Here is a 7,119-nt window from a genome sequence, read left to right as displayed (position 1 = left end):
TAGCAACCACCCAGAGCACCCTAACAATGATATAGCAACACATTAACACCCGATCAACCACACAATACATACTAGCAATTATATAAAAACATGCTAATAAAGACAATGACCTTATAAAAATGTCAGAAAACATTTACAACTTAGAAACTGCATATAAATGACATAACATCCACCCTCAACATCCTAATACCCTGGTAAACCCATAGCAACACCCTAGCAACCATCCAGAACACCTAACAACAATATTGCAATACATTTAAACCCTAGCAACTGCATATAAATGACCTAACATCCACCCAGAACACCCTGATATAGCAACAATGATATAGCAACATGTAACCACCCTAACAACCCCATCAATGCCCTAGCAACCAGCTAGAACACCCTAACAACATTGCAACATGTTAACGCCCTAGCAACCACCCAGAACACCCTAACAATGATATAGTAACACACTGACCACCTAGAAAAGTCTAGAAATGATATATCAACATGTTATCACCCTAGCAACCCCCAGAACACCTTACCAACATTGCAACATGTTAACACCCTAGCAACCATCCAGAACACCCTATCCAAGGGTGTAAATTTCATCTGACAGTAGGGGGGGGGGGGCAATAAACATAAAATTTCTCAAGATTAATTTTTGAAGGGGACACAAATAATACAGCCAAAATCGTACTTATATGGATAGATATGTGTACACAGCATGGAGACCGTGTTTAAATATGAGTTCGGTTCATAGGTTCCCCACGCAATCATATTATAATTATTAAATTATTTTGCGTCCTCCACATAGTATGTTAGGTTTCATCTGGAACTGATGACGTCTAGTATTTAGATATTCAACCGCAGCAAGCCCACTTCTCTGCCACTTAATATTGAGCGAAACCCAACACATCAGTAGATCTTATATCAGTTCACACACAGGCTTATCGCCGTGTTAGTTGTAGTGGGTGACTTACTATCCAACAAGCTATGGTATTAAACAAGCAAGGGAGGGGGGGACTCAAAACGTTTCTAAACTTAAAACGCTTTTTTGCGTTTGTATTGTTTTACTACTTTTTTTACTACTACTATTTTAAGTATATATCCATTATATTATTTACAATACACAAAATGGTATATAATGATATTTTTAGGGGGGACAACCCTCAGATGGGGGAAGGGGGTCCTGACCCCCCCCATCCTGTCACCCCCGTGTTTTACGCCCCTGACCCTACCAATAATATAGCAACATATTATAACCCTAGCAACCCCCTATCGATGCCCAAGCAACCATCCAGAACACTGAAGCAAGAATATAGTAGACATTTACACCCTAACAACTGCATATAAATGACCCAGAACACCCTAGCAACAATATCAACCACACGTAACACTGTAGCAACAATAAAACAACAGATAACGCCCTAGTAACCACCTAGACCACCCTAGAAACAATATAGCAACATATTAACTACTCTGAACATCAATCATTGGGCAGTGAGCAAATCCAAGGTCGTGGGTTCGATTCTCAGGGAATGCATGGACAATGCACCTTGAATGCACTTTTTGGATAAAAGCATCTGCCAAATGCATCAATGTAATTGCACAAATAATGACCCCATCTGACATTGGTGGGACAAACTGAAAGTCCCGCACCAAAATCACGCCATTGCCAATACGGCTGCACCGGGCCGCTCAAGCAACCAGATTGCAGTTTCATTTGATGCATGAAAATAAAAGCGTATTTTCCAGAGTTTTGTGTTGCCGGGGTGTTTCATTATGTAAAAAGCTGCTTTGTAAGATATTCTGGGAATATTCATACGCCTGCACTGGCTTCTCCATCCTTGTGGATTCTATTGTTTCAAAGCGGACCGGTGCCAGGCTCCGCTCTGCTCTGCCAACTTCTCCTCCGCTTGTCCCAGCGCTACTTTAATTTCATCCCCTTCTTTTTGAGCTCCACTTCATGAAAAATGAGAATAAAAACCCTCTCCCAACGCGCACCAGCTGTACGTAATCAAAAGACGCCCATACGTTGCCCCGAAACCGCCCAACTTTTAATGAGACGGAGCCGCTCTCATGCATGGAACATCTCGCGCGTCTCTGCTTTGAGGAGAGTGCGAAATGAAGTTCTACGCCACTTTCTCGTAATAACGCCACAGGTGCTGTAATTAATAGCTCTGTTTGATTAAGACAGAAGCCCAGAGAGAGGTTTTCCTCGTCCTCCACGCAAACACACTTCACACACGGCTAATCCAGACCTGCGACGACCCCGCTAGCGCTAATGAAACACTTTCTCTCCTTCTCCGTGGAGAAGGTAATTAGTTGTGAAATGCCGAGCGCAGCCGTTTGTTCCTGGAAAAACTATATTGATAAATGTTTGATTGTTCGTGTGCAGATGGCTGCTGGATTTATGACTGAGCTTGCAGTTCTGAGCTGGAGTTATCAGGCCTTAAACAAACGCTCATCTGTTAAACGCCTCGGATCTGACAGATACGGACGAGCTGAAGCGTTTATGTACTTATAGATTGTACTATGTAGTCGGTGGTTATTGTAAAGAACAGTGTCAGTTTAACAGCTTCATTTATGTACTTGGCTGATGCTTTTTATCCATTTCACTCAGTTCATGTATGCAAAAAAAGATACGTTTTACTTGAGAAGCAAAATTGCTTGATATAAAATCTGCTTTGGGTCAGAAAGGTAAAGTTATTTTCCCTTTGAATTAAGTTTATTTTTCTGACCCCCTTGCCAGGTATTTTCTTGTTTTAAATATAAACTCACTTAATTTTGATAGATTTTTCAGAAAACAAGACTTAATATTTTCAGTCACTCTGCATCTCAAGTAGAGCAAGACAAAAATACTGAGTAAGATTTTTTAAATATATATATTGAACTCATTTACATTTTTTGTAAAATATCTAGGCATTCTTAAATCAACATACTTTACTTGAGAAGCAAAATGACAGGATACAGTCTAATTTTATGAACAACTGATTAAAATAACATTTCAAAATGTGGAACAAAGTTTTTTTTGTTTTAATTTTGATGAGTAGAGCTTACAGCTCATGAAAGTAAAAAATGCAGTATCTCAAAATATTAGAATATTTCCTAAGGTCAATCAAAAAAAGGATTTGCAAAATAGAAAAGTTCAAGTTCTTTAATGTATGTTGATTTCTGCACTCAATACTTGGTCGGAGCTCCTTCAGCACAAACTCCAGCATCAGTGAGGAGTGAATGAAGCGATCAGCCTGTGGCTCTGCTGAGAAACTATTGAGCTTCAGCTCGGATCAGCTTCTCATCTTTCTCTTGAAAATATCCCATAGACTCCATATGAGCTTCAGGTCAGGCATGTTGGCTGGCCAATCAAGCACAGTCATATCATTGGAAGTGGCTTTGGCTCTGTGGGCAGGTGCTAAAGTCCTGCTGGAAAAGGAAATCAGCATCTCCATAAAGCTTGTCAGCAGATGGAAGCATAAAGTGCTCCAAAATCTCTTGGTAGACGGCTGCATTGACTTTGGACTTGATAAAACACAATGGAGCAGCACCAGCAGACGTCACACACCCCAAATCATCTCTGACTTCAGAAACTTCCCACTGGACTTCAAGCAGCTTGGATTCTGTGCCTCTCCAGTCTTCCTCCAGACCTTGATTTCCAAATGAAATGCAACATTTACTTTTATCTGAAAAGAGGACTTTGGAGCACTGAGCAACAGTCCAGTTCTTTTTCTCCTTAGCCCAGGTGAGATGCTTCTGACGCTGTTTCTGTTTTCCTGAAGACATCTGAGCATGGTGACTCTTGATGCACTGACTCCAGCTTCAGTCCACTGCTTGTGAAGCTCTCCCATGTGTTTGCTTGACAGTATTCTCAAGCTTGCGGTCATCCCTGTTGCTTGTGCACCTTTTCCTACCCAATTTCTTCCTTTGTCAACTTTGCATTTAATATGCTTTGATACAGCACTCTGTGAACAGCTGCTCTTTCAGTAATGAGCTTCTGTGACTTACTCTCTTTGTGGAGGGTGTCAATGATTGTCTTCTGTACCATTGCCAAGTCAGCAGTCTTCCCCATTATTGTGGTTTCAAAGAACAAGAGATACCTGGAATTTGTACTGTAGGGATGATCATTTAATGGAACTCAAATGTAAATATTCTAATATTTTGAGATACTGGATTTTTGACTTTCATGAGCTGTAAGCTCTAATCCTCGAAATAAAAAAATAAAAAAAACTTTTGAAATGTTTTACTTTACATGTAATGAATCTAGAATATATTGAGATGCACCTGTATATATATATATATGGGATGCACCTATACCGGGCCTGATATTGAGCTCATGTACTCGTACTCGTTAAAATGCCCCGATACCAAACGCTGATACCACACAGCATGTGATAACGCTGAGTGGATTGAGCGCGCGGCGGCACAGATGCGCGAGCTTGTCGAGTGAATATCTCTTTCTCACAGACATCACTGGAAAGTTTGTAGTTCAGTTAGATATGTCAAAAAGTAGTAAGCAAAACAGTGCACAAGTGACTGAGAGAGAGAGAGAGAGAGAGAGAGAGAGAGAGAGAGAGAGAGAGCACTTCTGTCGTGTGATCTTAATTGATGTTCACTCACTTAGCACGCATAATTTGGATTAAAACTAAATCGTAAATAAGACAATTTATAGGGGCATTCACTATAAACGTCATTTATTTTCACCCTTAAGCAGCCTGTGTGAAATGCGCTAGGCTATGCTGTACTTGTCCTTCTCATTCTGCACCAGTACAAATACGTGTGCGTGGTGCGTGTGTTTTGCTTGCTTCATGAGTGTTTCTGCATTATATGAGTGGCTTTGGAAAATAAATCTCTGCACGTTTCAGATGAAAAAAACACGACTTCTATTTATGGAAATATCACAGTTAGGAGATTTATAGCTAGTGGTTCTGCATTTTTACAGCAAACTGCATGATTACAGTACTGAGCCGCTGCAATGGAGCAGCTCTAACGCTATTAAATTAAAGATGTACCATAGAGAGAGAAATTAACAGAAGGAAAAAAATTAACTTAAATGATTTTAGCAAATGGCTGCAATATAACAAAGAGTGAAAAATTTAAGGGGGTCTGAATACTTTCCGTACCCACTGTAAATCGCTGCACGTTTCAGATGGAAAAAAACGCGACTTCTATTTATGAAAATATCACAGTTAGGAGATTTATAGCGAGTGGTTCCCTGCATTTTTACAGCAAATCGCGTGATTACAGTACTAGGCTGCTGCAATGGAGCCGCTCTAATGCTATTAAATTAAAGATAATGTAGGCTACCATAGAGAGAGAAAAATTTTGTGAAAGTAACAAAAACTTGTAAAATAAATTTTAATGGGCATAATTAAGTGTGAAAATTACCGAAGGATATACAGTCAAACCAAAAATTATTCAGAGACCAGATATAATTAATATTTTTTTACTAGTGGGTGCAGGACACTATAGTTCATTTATGTAAGTGAGGATAGCTAAATAAAGTAAACTGTGATAAATTATGCCCAAAAATTCTTCATACAGTGGACTACCAAAATGATACAAATTTGGGACCAAAAATTCAGACAGAATTGGAATAAACTGAAGTTGAGGGATATATATATATATACACACATACAGTGGGTATGGAAAGTATTCAGACCCCCCTTAAATTTTTCTGTTATATTGCAGTCATTTGCTAAAATCATTTAAGTTAAAAAAAAATTCTCATTAATGTACACACAGCACCCCATATTGACAGAAAAACACAGAATTGTTGACATTTTTGCAGATTTATTAAAAAAGAAAAACTGAAATATCACATGGTCCTAAGTATTCAGACCCTTTGCTCAGTATTTAGTAGAAGCACCCTTTTGATCTAATACAGCCATGAGTCTTTTTGGGAAAGATGCAACAAGTGTTTCACACCTGGATTTGGGGATCCTCTGCCATTCCTCCTTGCAGATCCTCTCCAGTTCTGTCAGGTTGGATGGTAAACGTTGGTGGACAGCCATTTTTAGGTCTCTCCAGAGATGCTCAATTGGGTTTAAGTCAGGGCTCTGGCTGGGCCATTTAAGAACAGTCACAGAGTTGTTGTGAAGCCACTCCTTCGTTATTTTAGCTGTGTGCTTAGGGTCATTGTCTTGTTGGAAGGTAAACCTTCGGCCCAGTCTGAGGTCCTGAGCACTCTGGAGAAGGTTTTCGTCCAGGATATCCCTGTACTTGGCCGCATTCATCTTTCCCTCGATTGCAACCAGTCGTCCTGTCCCTGCAGCTGAAAAACACCCCCACAGCATGATGCTGCCACCACCATGCTTCACTGTTGGGACTGTATTGGACAGGTGATGAGCAGTGCCTGGCTTTCTCCACACATACCGCTTAGGATTAAGGCCATAAAGTCTTGGTCTCATCAGACCAGAGAATCTTATTTCTTACCATCTTGTGAAAAATTTAAGGGGGTCTGAATACTTTCCGTACCCACTGTATATATATATACGTATATATAATAAAAGTATATAATATTTATAAATATTTATTTATAGATTTCTTTTAAATTTCATGAATTTTTCACCTTCAAAATTGCATGTTTAATTCAGTGTTTTACTTGCTGTTTTATTGTAACTGTCTGTGAAATTGACTAGCAAATATTTTTACACCAAATTTCTGTCAACATGCAGTCAAACAAATGATCATTTACTCACCCTAATGTCGTTTCAGTACTTACTGTACTTCTGTGAAACACAAAGGAGGCGTTTGTTATAAGCAAATAATAAAAAACATACACTGCATGTTTATTTTAGGTCGAACTGTTTCTTTAAGAAAAAGTCTTCAGTTGCACTTCATTTAATCTCATTGCTGTCTAGTAGAAACGAGATTGTCTTTCCTCTGTGTGTGTGTGTGTGTGTGTGTGTGTGTGTTTGGGGCCCTCGAGTGTTTCCAATGCACCTGACGATTAGCCCCATAATCTCTGGCTCTGTTATTAGTCTTTCCTGCGGTGTGTTAGAAAGGTGTTATCTGAGATACCAGAATCGGCTGACTCCACACCGCTGTGTCTGTCTGTGTGTGTGTGTGTGTGTGTGTGTGTGTGTGTGTGTGTGAGAGAGAGAGGGAGGGGGGGTGTGTGGGTGTGGGAGAGAGAGG

This window comes from Sinocyclocheilus grahami, unplaced genomic scaffold, assembly GCF_001515645.1.
Source record: "Sinocyclocheilus grahami isolate Dianchi unplaced genomic scaffold, SAMN03320097.WGS_v1.1 scaffold895.1, whole genome shotgun sequence".
Taxonomy (NCBI): domain Eukaryota; kingdom Metazoa; phylum Chordata; class Actinopteri; order Cypriniformes; family Cyprinidae; genus Sinocyclocheilus; species Sinocyclocheilus grahami.
This window is presented reverse-complemented; position numbering follows the sequence as displayed.